This window comes from Theropithecus gelada, chromosome 1, assembly GCF_003255815.1.
Source record: "Theropithecus gelada isolate Dixy chromosome 1, Tgel_1.0, whole genome shotgun sequence".
NCBI lineage: Eukaryota > Metazoa > Chordata > Mammalia > Primates > Cercopithecidae > Theropithecus > Theropithecus gelada.
Window position 1 is genome coordinate 182,619,704 of NC_037668.1, and position 15,482 is coordinate 182,635,185.

General features: G+C 41.0%; 1 protein-coding gene across 1 annotated transcript in view; it reads left to right on the plus strand.

The window, feature by feature from the left end:
- Positions 1-15,482, plus strand: part of NMNAT2 (nicotinamide nucleotide adenylyltransferase 2) — a 176,654-nt gene that overhangs the window by 11,806 nt on the left and 149,366 nt on the right. The gene's annotated exons all lie outside the window — the stretch shown is intronic.

Below are 15,482 nucleotides of genomic sequence, written 5' to 3' on the forward strand. Positions count from 1 at the left end.
AATCCCAGCACTTTGGGAGGCTGAAGTGGCCACGTCACTTGAGGTCAGGAGTTTCATACCAGCCTGCAACATGGGGAAACCCTGTCTCTACTAAAAATTCCAAAAAATTTGCCAGGCGTGGTGGTGCATGCCTGTAATCCTAGCTACTCAGGAGGCTGAGGTGGGACGATAGGAGGTGGAGGTTGCACTGAGCCTAGATCACGCCACTGCACTCTAGTCTGGGTGACAGAACGAGACTCCATCTAAAAAAAAAAATGTTTTTTGAGTGAGTAATGAGTGACATGTTAGATTCCTCATCTCAAGTCTATGGTAGACTTACTGGCAGGAAGAGTAGAGTCAGGAGGGCTCTATGGCTATTGATGATCTCTAGCAGAGATAACAAACTAAACAAAGCAATTGAAGTGAAAAGTGTTACAAAAGAGGTGAGAATGAGGTAAAGTAGGAGCATGGAGGAAATTACCATGCTGGACATGGTAGATGGGCCATTAGAGCAGGTGTTAGTGAGAGTTTGAGCTTGAAAGTTAAAGCTGCTGAGTGGACAGAATAGAAAAAGGCATTCTTGGCTGGGCGTGGTGGCTCATACCTGTAATCCCAGCACTTTGGGAGGCCAAGGTGGGAGGATTGCTTGAGCCCAGGATTTGGAGACCAGCCTGGGCTTTATAATGAGACCCCATCTCTACAAAAATTTAAAAAATTAGCTGGGTGTGGTGGCATGTGCCTGTAGTCCCAGCTACTTGGGAGGCTGAGGTAGGGGGATCACTTGAGCCCAGAAGTTCAGGACCAGCCTGGGCAACAAAGCGAGACTTCATCTCTTAAAAAAAAAAAAAAAAAAAGGAAATTAAAAAAAAGAGAGAGAGAGAGAATGACATTCTGGGAAGAGAGCGGGATATGTGTGGAAGCCTCAACAGCATGGCACATTAAGGAATTTCCAGGGAACTTGCTAGAGTGCAGGTGGGCAAGGGAGGGAAGGACAGGAGATGAGAGAGCCAGAAAACAGGTTGGGAGGGGGACAGTGCCAAGGGTTCAGATCTGATCCAGCATTTTTTTTAGCAGGCCTCAAAAGGTGATGGACAAAGGAGTACATGGCAGATGTTGGACCTGCATCCCAAATGTCAATGTTCCCTTTGTTAGCAGTTCAGTAGGGAGCTGCCATTGTGATTTTATCTAAACATTTTAAAGTTATTATTTCTGTATCACTCTTTGAAATGAAGAGGATTTTTTCTTTTTCTTTCTTTTCATGATTTTATTTATTTACTTATTTTTTATTTTTATTTTTTGAGATGGAGTCTCATTCTGCTGCCCAGGCTGGAGTGCAGTGGTGCTGTCTCAGCTGACTGCAATCTCCGCCTCCCAGGTTAAAGTGATTCTCATGCCTCAGCCTCCAGAGTAGCTGGGACTACAGGCGTCCGCCATCATGCTCGGCTAAATTTTTTTTTTTTTTGTATTATTTTTATAGACACAGGATTTCACCGTGTTGCCCAAACTGGTCTTGAACTCCTGACCTCAGGTGATCCGCCTGCCTCAGCCTCCCAAAGTGCTGAGATTACAGGGGTGTGCCACCATGCCCGGCCACGATTTTATTATTTTCTGAAATGGAACCATTATACATTGCATAAAGTATATCTGTCGATGAAATACACAAGTGAGAAATTATATTGCTGTACAACCCACCAAAATAACAACAAATAAGCAAAAAAGTCACTCCCCTGATTTGTTCTTGCCTAGGATCTAGATTTTACTGTGCTTCACTGGAATGCCCCTGTTGCTCAAGTATTCTCAGATTTGGTGAACTCGGTTCACCCTAGTTTTATCTTCCATGATTTTGTGGGATTTGGATATGTGCCTGCTTTCTTCTCCACAGGCTTAATTGTCTGAAAAGTAAGCACTGTGGAGATCCTGTCTTTTGACACTTGTTTTTAGCTCTAATCCTGGAGGTCTTGATCAAGTGTATTTCTGTTCTTATAAAACTATGGTTCTGGCTGGGCACAGTGGCTCACACCTGTAATCTCAGCACTTTGGGAGGCTGAGGTGGGAGGATCCCTTGAGGCCAAGGGTTCAAGACCAGCCTGGGCAGCATAGGGAGATCCCATCTCTACAGCAAATTTAAAAATTAGCCAAGTGTGGTGGTGTGCATCTGTAGTCCTAGCTACTCTGGAGGTTGAGGTGGGAAGATGGCTTGCGCCCATGAGGTTGAGGTTGCAGTGAGTCATGATCATGCCACTGTGCTCCAGCCTGGGTGACAGAGAGAGACTCTGTCTTAAGAAAACAAAAACAAAAATATATCATTCTCCATGACTATTGAAATTATTTACCATTTAAAAGACTCAATAAAGTGACACAATGGTAAGGGGTTGGATTTTCTGATGCTTTATTTATTTTTTAAATTTAAATTTAATTTATTATTATTTTTTATTTTTAGAGACAAGGTCTCACTATGTTGCCCCATCTGGCCTCAAATTCCTGGGCTAAAGTGATCCTCCTGTCTCAGCCTCCCAAAGTGCTAGGATTATAGGTGTGAGCCACTGTGCCCAGCCAATGCTTTATTCTTCAACATTTTTCCAACCCTTCATCTTAGTGCCCACAGAGAGGTGGAATACTTCCTCCATGGAGCACTGAGATGAAACTACATCCATGACTATTCATATTCCTTTTCAAATATTTATGTGCAGATATTTAGCAAATATTTAGCAGTGCATAGCTCATCACATGAACTACAAGATCTTTAAAAGAAGACTTTTTTTTTTAAAAAAAAGAGACCTGTCGTTCATGTTAAATTAAAATTAAGACAATAAATATTATACATATAAATTCAAGCCATAATTGCTTCATTTTCCATGAACCAATCTTGCTAAGCACCATTTAAAAATTATTTACTTGTTATACCCCAGGGAATCAAAATTTATAGATAATGTATCAGGTTCTCTTGCTGTTAACAATGTTGACAAAAAATGGGTAAAGGCCCCAGTTTTTCCTACCACTCCATTTTTTCTGTTTATATGGAAATTAATAAACTGAATGGCTGTTGATCTGGGAATATACTTAGTCTCCTGGAGGCTTATCGTTCTCATTTGTAAAATAGCGTGATTGATATAACTCAAGGTTGACAAACTATGGCCTGCAGGCCATATGTGGCCAGCTACCTGATTTTGTAAGGCCTGCAAGCTAAGGATGGCTTTTTACATTTTTAAGTGGCTGAAAAAAAATGTAAAATCACAATAATATTTTGTGACACATATAAATTTCATAAAATAAAATTTTAGTATTCATAAAGTCTTTTTGGCACATAGCCACTCTCATTTCACGTATGTATTCTCTCTGGATGTTTTTACACTGAAACAACAGAGGTGAGTGGTTGTGACAGAAACTTTATGGACTGCAAAATCAAAAGTATTTACTCTCTGGACATTTACAGAAAGCTTGCCAACCCCTGGTATAACCTACCTCTGGGTGTTGGAATGGAAATATCTAAAATGTTCTTAAAATAGGAAGTGCTGTTGAAGTCCATTACCCAGAGGAACTGTTTGACGAACAATTTTCAGTCTAAACTAAATCTCTAAAAAGACTCATTTAAGCAGCAAATGTACTTTCAATTTCATAATTGTAATTTTTCTGGCTGACTGCGTAAATGGCCATGTTCATGGTGGGGATGATTTTCTGGTGTTCGGTTTACAGTGGACATATTTGATTCACCACACTCTGGCTAACTTTGGACATTTATCTGCTGTTGAACATTAGGTATATTTTCTCAGAACACATTTATCCTTTTCTTGTTTCATAGCTGCCTCCTTCTTTAAATTTAATACCTTATATACCTTATATTTGAGGATTAGAAAATTAGCACTCCAATTGCATCAGGCTTTTACATGGTGCTCGGGCAGTCATATCTAGTTTTTCTGCAGCACCTCACTTCCCTCCGAACATTGATAGCACTTGGTTTGTACCTCTCTTATAGCACTTAGCACATTGTGCTGAGGGTTGTAGCTATTTCTGTCCATGCCTCATATTATCTATCAGATATAAGCTCTAGGCAAGGTCATGTGGGTTTTTTTGTATCTCCTAGGGTGCCTAGCACCGTGTTCTAGGAACATGGAGACACTTTAAATATTTAGCAAATGAATGAATGATTAAACTGTTAGGAATATTCAAAATCTCAACATCTAGGCAAAATAGATGATCAGAAAAAAAGGCAAGCATTTAGGAACCAGAAAATACAGGAAAACAGAGATTCAAGCAAGACAGGACTGAAAAAACAGGACAGATAGCAAACACGAGGTGCCAGTGACTTAGGGACTTCAAAATCAAGATAATTCTTGCCTCAAGATAGAAAAGCTCATGCTTCTTCCCAGATATCCACAGTGGGAACTGCAAGTCACGTTTGGGAGCTGTGAAGTGTGCAACTTGGCAGGAGTGAAAAATACGGAGTCAAGTGTCCACTGGACACTTCAGGCAGGTGCATGGGACATGCAGGAACGATTTTTCAGTGAGGCAAAAGTAGGTTTAAGAGTGGCAGATCAAGCCAGGTGCGGAGGCTCACACCTATGATTCCAGCACTTTGGGAGGCTGAGGCTGGTGGATCACTAGGTCAGGAGTTCGAGACCAACCTGACCAACATGGTGAAACCCCATCTGTACTAAAAATACAAAAGTTAGCCAGGCCTGGCAACACACGCCTGTAATCCCAGCTACTCAGGGGGCTGAGGCAGGAGAATCGCTTGAACCCAGGAAGTGGAGGTTGCAGTGAGCTGAGATCTCACTACTGCACTCTAGCCTAGGTGACAGAGCAAGACTCTGTCTCAAAAAGAAAAAAAAAAAAAAAAGGAATGACAGAGCAGTTGAGTTTCTTTTTTATTCAGCCGCAGTTTGAAAAAAGTTTTGGGCACATGGCACCTAGTGAAGTGAAGCTTTGTAAACTACTTACTCTACTTTGAGCAGACCAAACAAAAACCATTGGTTTATCAATTAAGTTTGCATCTTCAGAAATCACAGAATCTCTGTTTGAAGCAGATTTCAAAATTGTGCAGATAGTCTTCCAGTTCTGAAATCCCTTTTAAAACATCTTTACAAGTATCTGTCCAATCTCTTCTTGAGATCTTTCAGGTCCAGAGAATGCACTATTTTCCAAAGCAGCCAAATAGCATTTGGCACAATTGCACTTTTTTCAAGATTGTCCCTTCTATCAAGCTGACACTGGGCTTCTGAGACTCCCATGTGTTGGACCTAGTTCTTTTCCTCGAGATCCATGCAGCAAGTTTAATCTATCTTCCACTGAGAGACATTCAAATAGGTGGAGACAGCTACTCTGTCCCAGCACCCTTCTCTTTCGGCTTCACAAGCTCTAGTTCTTTTTATCTGGATGTCATTACATTCCCAGTCTTCATAGCATTCTGTCTTATCTCCTTTAAACATACCTTCATTGTCTACATCCCTCTATTCAATTCAATTTGTGATGCTGCATTCTGATGTGGCCTGATTGTGCTGTCTTATCTGTCATTGAACTTAGCATAGCGAGTAATCCCTTTCTTTATGGCACTCTCTCTCTCTTTTCCTAAATGAATCAAGTTAGGTAAGCTATAGCTACTTGCATGTTAAAATGTCCTGACATTCTGAAAAATTTGTCATTTGGTGGAGTAACTGCTAAGCTATTCCAATTTATTAAAAAGTCTAACTGGTGTATTGTCAAGACGTGGTAACTTCCAGAACTTTGGGGGTCAGAGCACATACTTAGCTGTGTGAGATGTCAACCACACACTGGGAATAACATCCTGCCTTTGGAATAGCAAAGACACTTTGCACATTCCCAGGCAGGGCTGAGACTAAGCGTTTCTGAATTCTGGAATTATCAAGTTTGTTTTTAGATATTTCACTGAAAGGGCTGTTATTTTTAAAACAAGTTCTCTTGGAGTGAGACCTTGTCTCTACAAAAAACAAAAAACAATAAAACTAAAAAGAGTTCTGTTGAAAGCTCCAATCAACTCTTGTCCATGTCTTAAAGTCTCAGTTTTGTCAAGCTCCTCCCTCCTGGCCATGTGGCAGACGCTTCCCTGTTCCCAGGGCTCCCATGTAAGCGGCTAAATGACCCTGTTCCCTGCAATGATGACTTTGTCCCAACAGAGGTGGATAGTGTCATATTTACATTGGTTGAAGTGGAATTTTTTGAAAACCAAATAATAAAAAAGCCATTTTTTCTTATGAAAAATTCTAAACATATGCAAAAATAAACAGAACAATACAACAATGAACTTGATGTACTTATCACCCAGCTGCAATAATTATCAATTCCGTCCTCATTTTGATGTGCTGATACCCCTACCCACTTCCCGATCCTTGCCCTATATTATTTTGAAGCAAATCCTAGAATCCTATTGTCTCGAAGGTGAGATCCTTTCTTCCATTATTATTTTTTTTAAGACAGAGTCTTGCTCTGTCACCCAGGCTGGAGTGCAGTGGTGCCATCACAGCTCACTGCAGCCTTGACCTCCTGGGCTCACGTGAGCCTTCCACCTCAGCCTTCTAAGTAGTTGGGACTACAGGCACATTCAACCAAGTCTGGCTAATTTTTGTATTTTTTGTAGAGATGCGGTTTCACCATGTTGCCCAGGCTGGTCTCGAACTCCTGGGCCCAAATGATCATCCCACCTCGTCCTTCCAAAGTCCTGGGATTACAGGCTTAAGCTACTGCGCCTGGCCTGAGATCCTTTTAGTTGGTACATAATTTCTTTTCTGTCTATCTGACCTGCATTTACAGACAGGATGTTTTTCCTCCCCATTTTGCATTTGTTTGCTTGACCATTTGGGTTGCAGACAGGACTGGTAAGGGAAGATGTCTAATTCCGATCTTTGAGCAGATATAATAATGCTTCCACTCTAGACCAACAGCGGGTGACAATTTAGCATTGACATTGCCTGTAAAGCATTGTCTTTCACATCTTTCTCATATCATGAGGGGCCTCCAAGGCTTCCCTCCAGAGTAGAGCTCCTACTGGACACAATGGGCCATTCTTCCCGTGAAATGGAGCATTTAGTTCTCTATCTTTTCAAAGCCATGAATGTCTGTGTTAGAAGATGTTCCTATATCAGTGGTTTTCAACTTGGAGCCCCTCAACAGCCAGCGTTTCTCATCAGTCAGAAAAAGGGTCTGGGAAATGCTTCCAGTATTTCTAAGCATATGCATTCCCCCTCAATATGGCACAGGCTAACTAAGTATAATATTACATTTCTAAGACTGGGTACAGTGGCTCACGCCTATAATCCCAGCACTTTGGGAGGCCAAGGCGGGTGGATTACCTGAGGTCAGGAGTTCAAGGTCAGCTTGGGCAACATGGTGAAACCCCGTCTCTACTAAAATACAAAAATTAGCCGAGTGTGCACCTGTGGTCTCAGCTACTCAGGAGGCTGAGGCAGGAGAATCACTTGAACCTGGGAGGCAGAGATTGCAGTAAGCTGAGATTGCGCCACCATACTCCAGCCTGGGCAACAATGTGAGACTCCATCTCAAAAAAAAAAAAAAATTACATTTCTGGGCTTTTGCCTGAATTATTATCAGTTTGGTGAGATAAACTCCTGCTGATCAGGAGTACTAATGGGTAGTTATAGATATCTTTGATGAACAAAAATAGGGACTTTTTTTCTTCTATTTCTTCGCAAGAGGAGAAAAATAATTAAACAAATCCTGTTTGGTGACAAGGTTGTCTCCTGTAATAGCATTTGAATTCTTGGCTTCTGTCTGGCCTGACTTTAACCCCCCCGTAAAGAATTGAAATAAAGTCTTTCTTACTGATTCCCTAATCCTTCTCTTATGCTGCATTAAATCAACTTTTCAATGTGTATTGTCATGCAATTTTGTTATCATTTGCATTTAAATGTAGTGAATAAAGAACTCCCTGCTGAACCCCTTGTGGAATGTTTAAACCCAACATCCCAGTTTGCCCAGTAAATCATATGGCTATGAATATTCATTAAAAAGGCCTGAACAACTTCTCCGTGTGGAATTTGCCCTTCGCACTGCACTTGCTTTGTTACGATTGGTTCTTTGTGGTTTCATCTGTTGTTGTACTGAGCTCTCACAGTGGATGGAAGGAATGGTGGGGAGGTGGGTAAGGGCAGTTTCCTGAGTAGGGACTCCCCATGGCTACTGAGATGCTTTAGTGCCATTTTTTTGGGGGGGTTATTCCTCTTCACTTGTCCCTTCCCCCAACTTAATAGAACCCACAGTAATTTACACACACACATTTCTTTTACATGCAAATTGACTTATTTCAGGCTATTGCGATTAAACATTTTTTTGTTGTTTAAAGAAACTGAGAAACGACATGTTTCTGCAGTCTTGAAAAGTTTGGGAGGGAGGAAATAGGAATAAGATATGATGTTGTTTGGCTGGGCGCAGTGGCTCATGCCTGTAATCCTAGCACTTTGGGAGGCCGAGGCCAGTGGATCACCTGAGGTCAGGAGTAGGAGACCCGCCTAGCCAACATGGTGAAACCCTGTCTCTACTAAAAATACAAAAATTAGCTGGGCGTGGTGGTGGGCATCTGTAATTCCAGCTACTCAGGAGGCTGAGGCAGGAGAATTGCTTGAACCTGGGAGGCGGAGTTTGCAGTGAGACGAGATCAAGTCCTTGTACTCCACCCTGGCTGACAAGAGCGAAACTCCATCTTGGGAAAAAAAAAAAAAAAAAAGATATGATGTTGTTTATGCATGACATGATGTTTTACTGCATGACGGCAGCTTTGGGGTAAAGTCCAATCTGCAGAGATTAAAGGAATGGGCAAGAGGAAAGAAAAACCAACTTGTCAATTAGGTGATACTCAGCTTCCTTTCCCCTCCCTTTTTGAATTATCCCCAGAGGTTACCTGTCCAAAGACCTTTGTGGGAAATTACAGATACTCCTCCTGCCTTGAGGGAGTGGAACAGGAGCAGCAGTGGCCTGACATTCTGAAAAAATTTTTTGGCCTGTGTTGTGAGTAACTCTGAGTATCCCCTCCGATAAATAATCACTATAAATTAATATGTGAACTAATATTTATCAAGCATGTTAACAAAAAAAACAATCAAATGGGTCAGAATCTAGTTTAAAGAGAGTTTATTCGAGTGCAGAGTTTGAGGATAGCCACCTGGAATGCACAGATTTCCGAAAATGGAAGTCAGTATTCTGAAGCATAGAAGTTTGAAATCATTTATACAGACAAATTTTAGGGAAGGCTAACAAAATTTCAACATCTTTCTATATAAGTCTTAATGAATAGTTACAACAACTGGATTAGTCAAGATGGTCTTATTCTTTTAGGAAAGATAATATTTGACTTTCCACACTGAAGATTTGACAGTCGTAGGGTCTTTGGTACCACCTGAGTCGTAGGTTCAGGACAATAAAGGAGGCAGTTAATCTATAACAAAGATCAACTATTTGAAGGGAAGGAGGTCTGATCTCTGGTCTCTCCTAGTCATTTAAGAACAAGAACAAAGAAGAAGAGAGTTAGCCTATAATCTAAGATATAGAAGTTGCAAGCATGCTATGTGACTCAGTCTCTAGGGCTTAACTACCCTCTTAGCATTTTTTAAAATTATACTTTAAGTTCTAGGGTACATGTGCACAACGTGCAGTTTTGTTACATCTGTATACATTTCTTCGCAAGGCCTGTCATGGGGTGGGGTGAGGGGGGAGGGATAGCATTAGGAGATATACCTAATGTAAATGAAGAGTCAATGGGTGCAGTCACCCCATGACAGGCCCCAGTGTGTGATGTTCCTGATCCTGTGTACAAGTGTTCTCATTGTTCAGTTCCCACCTATGAGTGAGAACATGCAGTGTTTGGTTTTCTGTCCTTGCGATAGTTTGCGGAGAATGATGGTTTCCAGCTTCATCTGTGTCCCTACAAAGGACATGAATTCATCCTTTTTTATGGCTGCATAGTATTCCATGGTATATATATGCCACATTTTCTTAATCCAGTCTATCATTGATGGACATTTGGGTTGGTTCCAAGTCTTTGCTATTGTGAATAGTGCTGCAATAAACATACCTCTCCATGTGTCTTTATAGTAGCATGATTTATATTCCTTTGGGTATATACCCAGTAATGGGATTGCTGGGTCAAATGGTATTTCTGGTTCTAGATCCTTGAGGAATCGCCACACTGTCTTCCACAATGGTTGAACTAGTTTACAGTCCCACCAACAGTGTAAAAGTTTTCCTATTTCTCCACATCCTCTCCAGCACCTGTTGTTTCCTGACTTTTTAATGATCGCCATTCTAACTGGTGTGAGATGGTCTCTCATTGTGGTTATGATTTGCGTTTCTCTGACGGCCAGTGATGATGAGCATTTTTTCATGTGTCTGTTGGCTGCATAAATGTCTTCTTTTGAGAAGTGTCTGTTCATATCTGTTGCCTACTTTTTGATGGGGTTGTTTGATTTTTTTCTTGTAAATTTGTTTACGTTCTTTGTAGATTCTGGTTATTAGCCCTTTGTCAGATGGGTAGATTGTAAAAATTTTCTTCCATTCTGTAGGTTGCCTTTCACTCTGATGGTAGTTTCTTTTGCTGTGCAGAAGCTCTTTAGTTTAATTAGATCCCATTTGTCAATTTTGGCTTTTGTTGCCATTGCTTTTCGTGTTTTAGTCATGAAGTCCTTGCCCATGCCTATGTCCTGAATGGTATTGCCTAGGTTTTGTTCTAGGGTTTTTATGGTGTTAGGTCTAACATTTAAGTCTTTAATCTATCTTGAATTAACTTTTGTATAAGGTGTAAGGAAGGGATTCAGTTTCAGCTTTCTACATATGGCAAGCCAGTTTTCCCAGCACCATTTATTAAATAGGGAATCCTTTCCCCATTTCTTGTTTTTGTCAGGTTTGTCAAAGATCAGATGGCTGTAGATGTGTGGTATTATTTCTGAGGGCTCTGTTCTGTTGCATTGGTCTATATCTCTGTTTTGGTACCAGTACCATGCTGTTTTGGTTACTGTAGCCTTGTAGTATAGTTTGAAGTTAGGTAGCATGATGCCTCCAGCTTTGTTCTTTTGGCTTAGGATTGTCTTGGCAATGCAGTCTCTTTTTTGGTTCCATATGAACTTTAAAGTAGTTTTTCCAATTCTGTGGAGAAAGTCATTGGTAGCTTGGTGGGAGTGGCATTGAATCTATAAATTACCTTAAGTAGTATGGCCATTTTCACAATATTGTTTTTTCCTATCCATGAGCATGGATTGTTCTTCCATTTGTTTGTGTCCTCTTATTTCATTGAGCAGTGGTTTTTAGTTCTCCTTGAAGAGGTCCTTCACATCCCTTGTAAGTTGGATTCCTAGGTATTTTGTTCTCTTTGAAGCTATTGTGAATGGGAGTTCACTCATGATTTGGCTCTCTGTTTGCCTGTTATTGGTGTATAGGAATGCTTGTGATTTTTGCACATTGATTTTGTATCCTGAGACTTTGCTGAAGTTGCTTATCAGCTTAAGGAGATTTTGGGCTGAGACAATGGGGTTTTCTAAATATACAATCATGTCATCTGCAAACAGGGACAATTTGACTTCTTCTTTTCCTAACTGAATACCCTTTATTTCTTTCTCCTGCCTGATTGCCCTAGCCAGAACTTCCATCACTATGTTGAATAGGAGTGGTGAGAGAGGGCATCCCTGTCTTGTGCCAGTTTTCAAAGGGAATGTTTCCAGTTTTTGCCCATTCAGTATGATATTGGCTGTGGATTTGTCATAAATAGCTCTTATTATTTTGAGATACATCCCATCAATACCTAGTTTATTGAGAGTTTTTAGCACGCAGGGCTGTTGAATTTTGTTGAAGGTGTTTTCTGCATCTATTGGGATAATCATGTGGTTTTTGTCTTTGGTTCTGTTTATATGCTGGATTATATTTATTGATTTGCATATGTTGAACCAGCCTTGAATCCCAGGGATGAAGCCAAATTGACAATGGTGGGAATCAAATTGCTTTTCGATGTGCTGCTGGATTTGGTTTTCCCATATTTTATTGAGGATTTTTGCATCCAAGTTCATCAGGGATATTGGTCTAAAATTCTTTTTTTGTTGTTGTGTCTCTGCCAGGCTTTGGTATCAGGATGATGCTGGCCTCATAAAATGAGTTAGGGAGGATTCCCTCTTTTTCTATTGATTGGGATAGTTTCAGAAGGAATGGTACCAGCTCCTCTTTGTACCTCTGGTAGAATTCGGCTGTGAATCCGTCTGGTCCTGGACTTTTTTTGGTTGGTAGGCTGTTAATTATTGCCTCAGTTTCAGAGCCTGTTATTGGTCTATTCAGGGATTCAACTTCTTCCTGGTTTAGTCTTGGGAGGGTGTATGTGTCCAGGAATTTATCCATTTCTTCTAGATTTTCTAGTTTATTTGCGTAGAGGTGTTTATAGTATTCTCTGATGGTAGTTTGTATTTCTGTGGAATTGGTGGTGATATCCTCTTTATCATTTTTTATTGCATCTGTTTGATTCTTCTGTCTTTTCTTCTTTATTAGTCTTGCTAGCAGTCTATCAATTTTGTTGATCTTTTCAAAAAACCAGCTCCTGGATTCATTGATTTTTTTGGAGGGTTTTTTGTGTCTCTATCTCCTTCAGTTCTGCTCTAATCTTAGTTATTTCTTGCCTTCTGCTAGCTTTTGAATGTGTTTGCTCTTGCTTCTCTAGTTCTTTTAATTGTGATGTTAGGGTGTCAATTTTAGATCTTTCCTGCTTTCTCTTGTGGGCATTTAGTGCTATAAATTTCCCTCTACACACGGCTTTAAATGTGTCCCAGAGATTCTGGTATGTTGTGTCTTTGTTCTCATTTGTTTCAAAGAACATCTTTATTTCTGCCTTCATTTCATTATGTACCCAGTAGTCATTCAGGAGCAGGTTGTTCAGTTTCCATGCAGTTGAGCAGTTTTGAGTGAGTTTCTTAATCCTGAGTTCCAGTTTGATTGCACTGTGGTCTGAGAGACAGTTTGTTATAATTTCTGTTCTTCTACATTTGCTGAGGAGTGCTTTACTTCCAACTATATGATCAATTTTGGAATAAGTGGGATATGGTGCTGAGAAGAATGTATATACTGTTGATTTGGGATGGAGAGTTCTGTAGATGTCTATTAGGTCTGCTTGGTGCAGAGCTGAGTTCAATTCCTGGATATCCTTGTTAACTTTCTGTCTCATTGATCTGTCTAATGTTGATAGTGGGGTGTTAAAGTCTCCCATTGTTATTTTGTGGGAGTCTAAGTCTCTTTGTTGGTCTCTGAGGACTTGCTTTATGAATCTGGATGCTCTTGTGTTGGGTCCGTATGTATTTAGGATAGTTAGCTCTTCTTGTTGAATTGATCCCTTCACCATTATATAATGGCCTTCTTTGTCTCTTTTGACCTTTGTTGGTTTAATGTCTGTTTTATCAGAGACTAGGATTACAACTCTAGCTCTTTTTTTGTTTTCCATTTGCTTGGTAGATCTTCCTCCATCCCTTTATTTTGAGCCTATGTGTGTCTCTGCTTGTGAGATGGGTCTCCTGAATACAACACACTGATGGGTCTTGACTCTTTATCCAATTTGCCAGTCTGTGTCTTTTAGTTGGAGCATTTAGCCCATTTACAATTAAGGTTAATATTGTTATGTGTGAATTTGATGCTGTCATTATGATGTTAGCTGGTTATTTTGCTCATTAGTTGATGCAGTTTCTTCCTAGCATCAGTGGTCTTTACAATTTGTCACGTTTTTGCAGTGGCAGGTACCGGTTGCTCCTTTTCATGTTTGGTGCTTCCTTCAGGAGCTCTTGTGAGGCAGGCCTGGTGGTGACAAAATTGCTCAGAATTTGGTTGTCTGTAAAGGATTTTATTTCTCCTTCACTTACGAAGGTTAGTTTGGCTGGATATGAAATTCTGGGTTGAAAATTCTTTTCTTCAAGAATGTTGAATATTGGCCCCCACTCTCTTCTGGCTTGTAGAGTTTCTGCCAGGATATCCACTATTAGTCTGATGGATTTCCCTTTGTGGGTAACCCAACTTTTCTGTCTGTCTGCCCTTCACATTTTTTCTTCATTTCAACTTTGGTGAATCTGACAATTATGTGTCTTGGAGTTGCTCTTCTCAAGGAGTATGTTTGTAGTGTTCTCTGTATTTCCTGAATTTGAATGTTGGCCTGCCTTGTAGGTTGGGGAAGTTCTCCTGGATAATATCCTGAAGAGTGTTTTCCAACTTGGTTCCATTCTCCCCGTTACTTTCAGGTACACCAATCAGGCGTAGATTTGGTCTTTTCACATAGTCCCATATTTCTTGGAGGCTTTGTTCATTTCTTTTTACTCTTTTTTCTCTAAACTTCTCTTCTTGCTTCATTTCATTCATTTGATCTTCAATCACTGATACCCTTTCTTCCACTTGATCGAATCGGCTACTGAAGCTTGTGCATGCGTCGTGTAGTTCTCATGCCATGGTTTTCAGCTCCTCAGGTCATTTAAGTTCTCCTCTACACTGTTTATTCTAGTTAACCATTCATCTAATCTTTTTTCAAGGGTTTTAGTTTCTTTGCGATGGGTTCAAACATCCTCCTTTAGCTCAGAGAAGTTTGTTATTACCGATTGTCTGAAGCCTTCTTCTCTCAACTCGTCAAAGTCATTCTCCATCCAGCTTTGTTCCATTGCTGGCAAGGAGCTGCGTTCCTTTGAAGGAGAAGAGGCGCTCTGATTTTTAGAATTTTCAGCTTTTCTGCTCTGGTTTCTCCCCATCTTTGTGGTTTTATCTACCTTTGGTCTTTGATGATGGTGATGTACAGATGGAGTTTTGGTGTGGATGTCCTTTCTGTTTGTTAGTTTTCCTTCTAACAGTCAGGACTCTCAGCTGCAGGTCTGTTGGAGTTTGCTGGAGGTCCACTCCAGACTCTGTTTGCCAGGTTATCACCAGCGGAGGCTGCAGAACAGCAAATATTGCAGAACGGCAAATGTTGCTGCCTGATCCTTCCTCTGGAAGCTTCATCTCAGAGGGGCACCTGGCTGTATGAGGTGTCAGTCAGCCCCTAGTGGGAGGTGCCTACCAATTAGGCTACTCGGGGTCAGGGAACCACTTGAGGAGGCAGTCTGTCTGTTCTCAGATCTCAAAGTCCATGCTGGGAGAACCACTACTCTCTTCAAAGCTATCAGACAGGGACGTTTAAGTCTGCAGAAGTTTCTACTGCCTTTTGTTCAGCTGTGCCCTGCCCCCAGAAGTGGAGTCTAGAGGCAGACAGGCCTCTTTGAGCTGTGGTGGACTCCACTCAGTTCGAGCTTCCCAACCGCTTTGTTTACCTACTCAAACTTCAGCAATGGCGGCCACCCCTCCCCCAGCCTCATTGCTGCCTTGCAGTTCGATCTCAGGCTGCTGTGCTAGCAGTGAGTGAGGCTCCATGGGCATGGGACCCTCAGAGCCAGGCACAGGATATAATCTCCTGGTGTGCTGTTTGCTAAGACTGTTGGAAAAGCACAGTATTAGGGTGAGAGTGTCCTGATTTTCCAGGTACCGTCTGTCACGGCTTCCCTTGG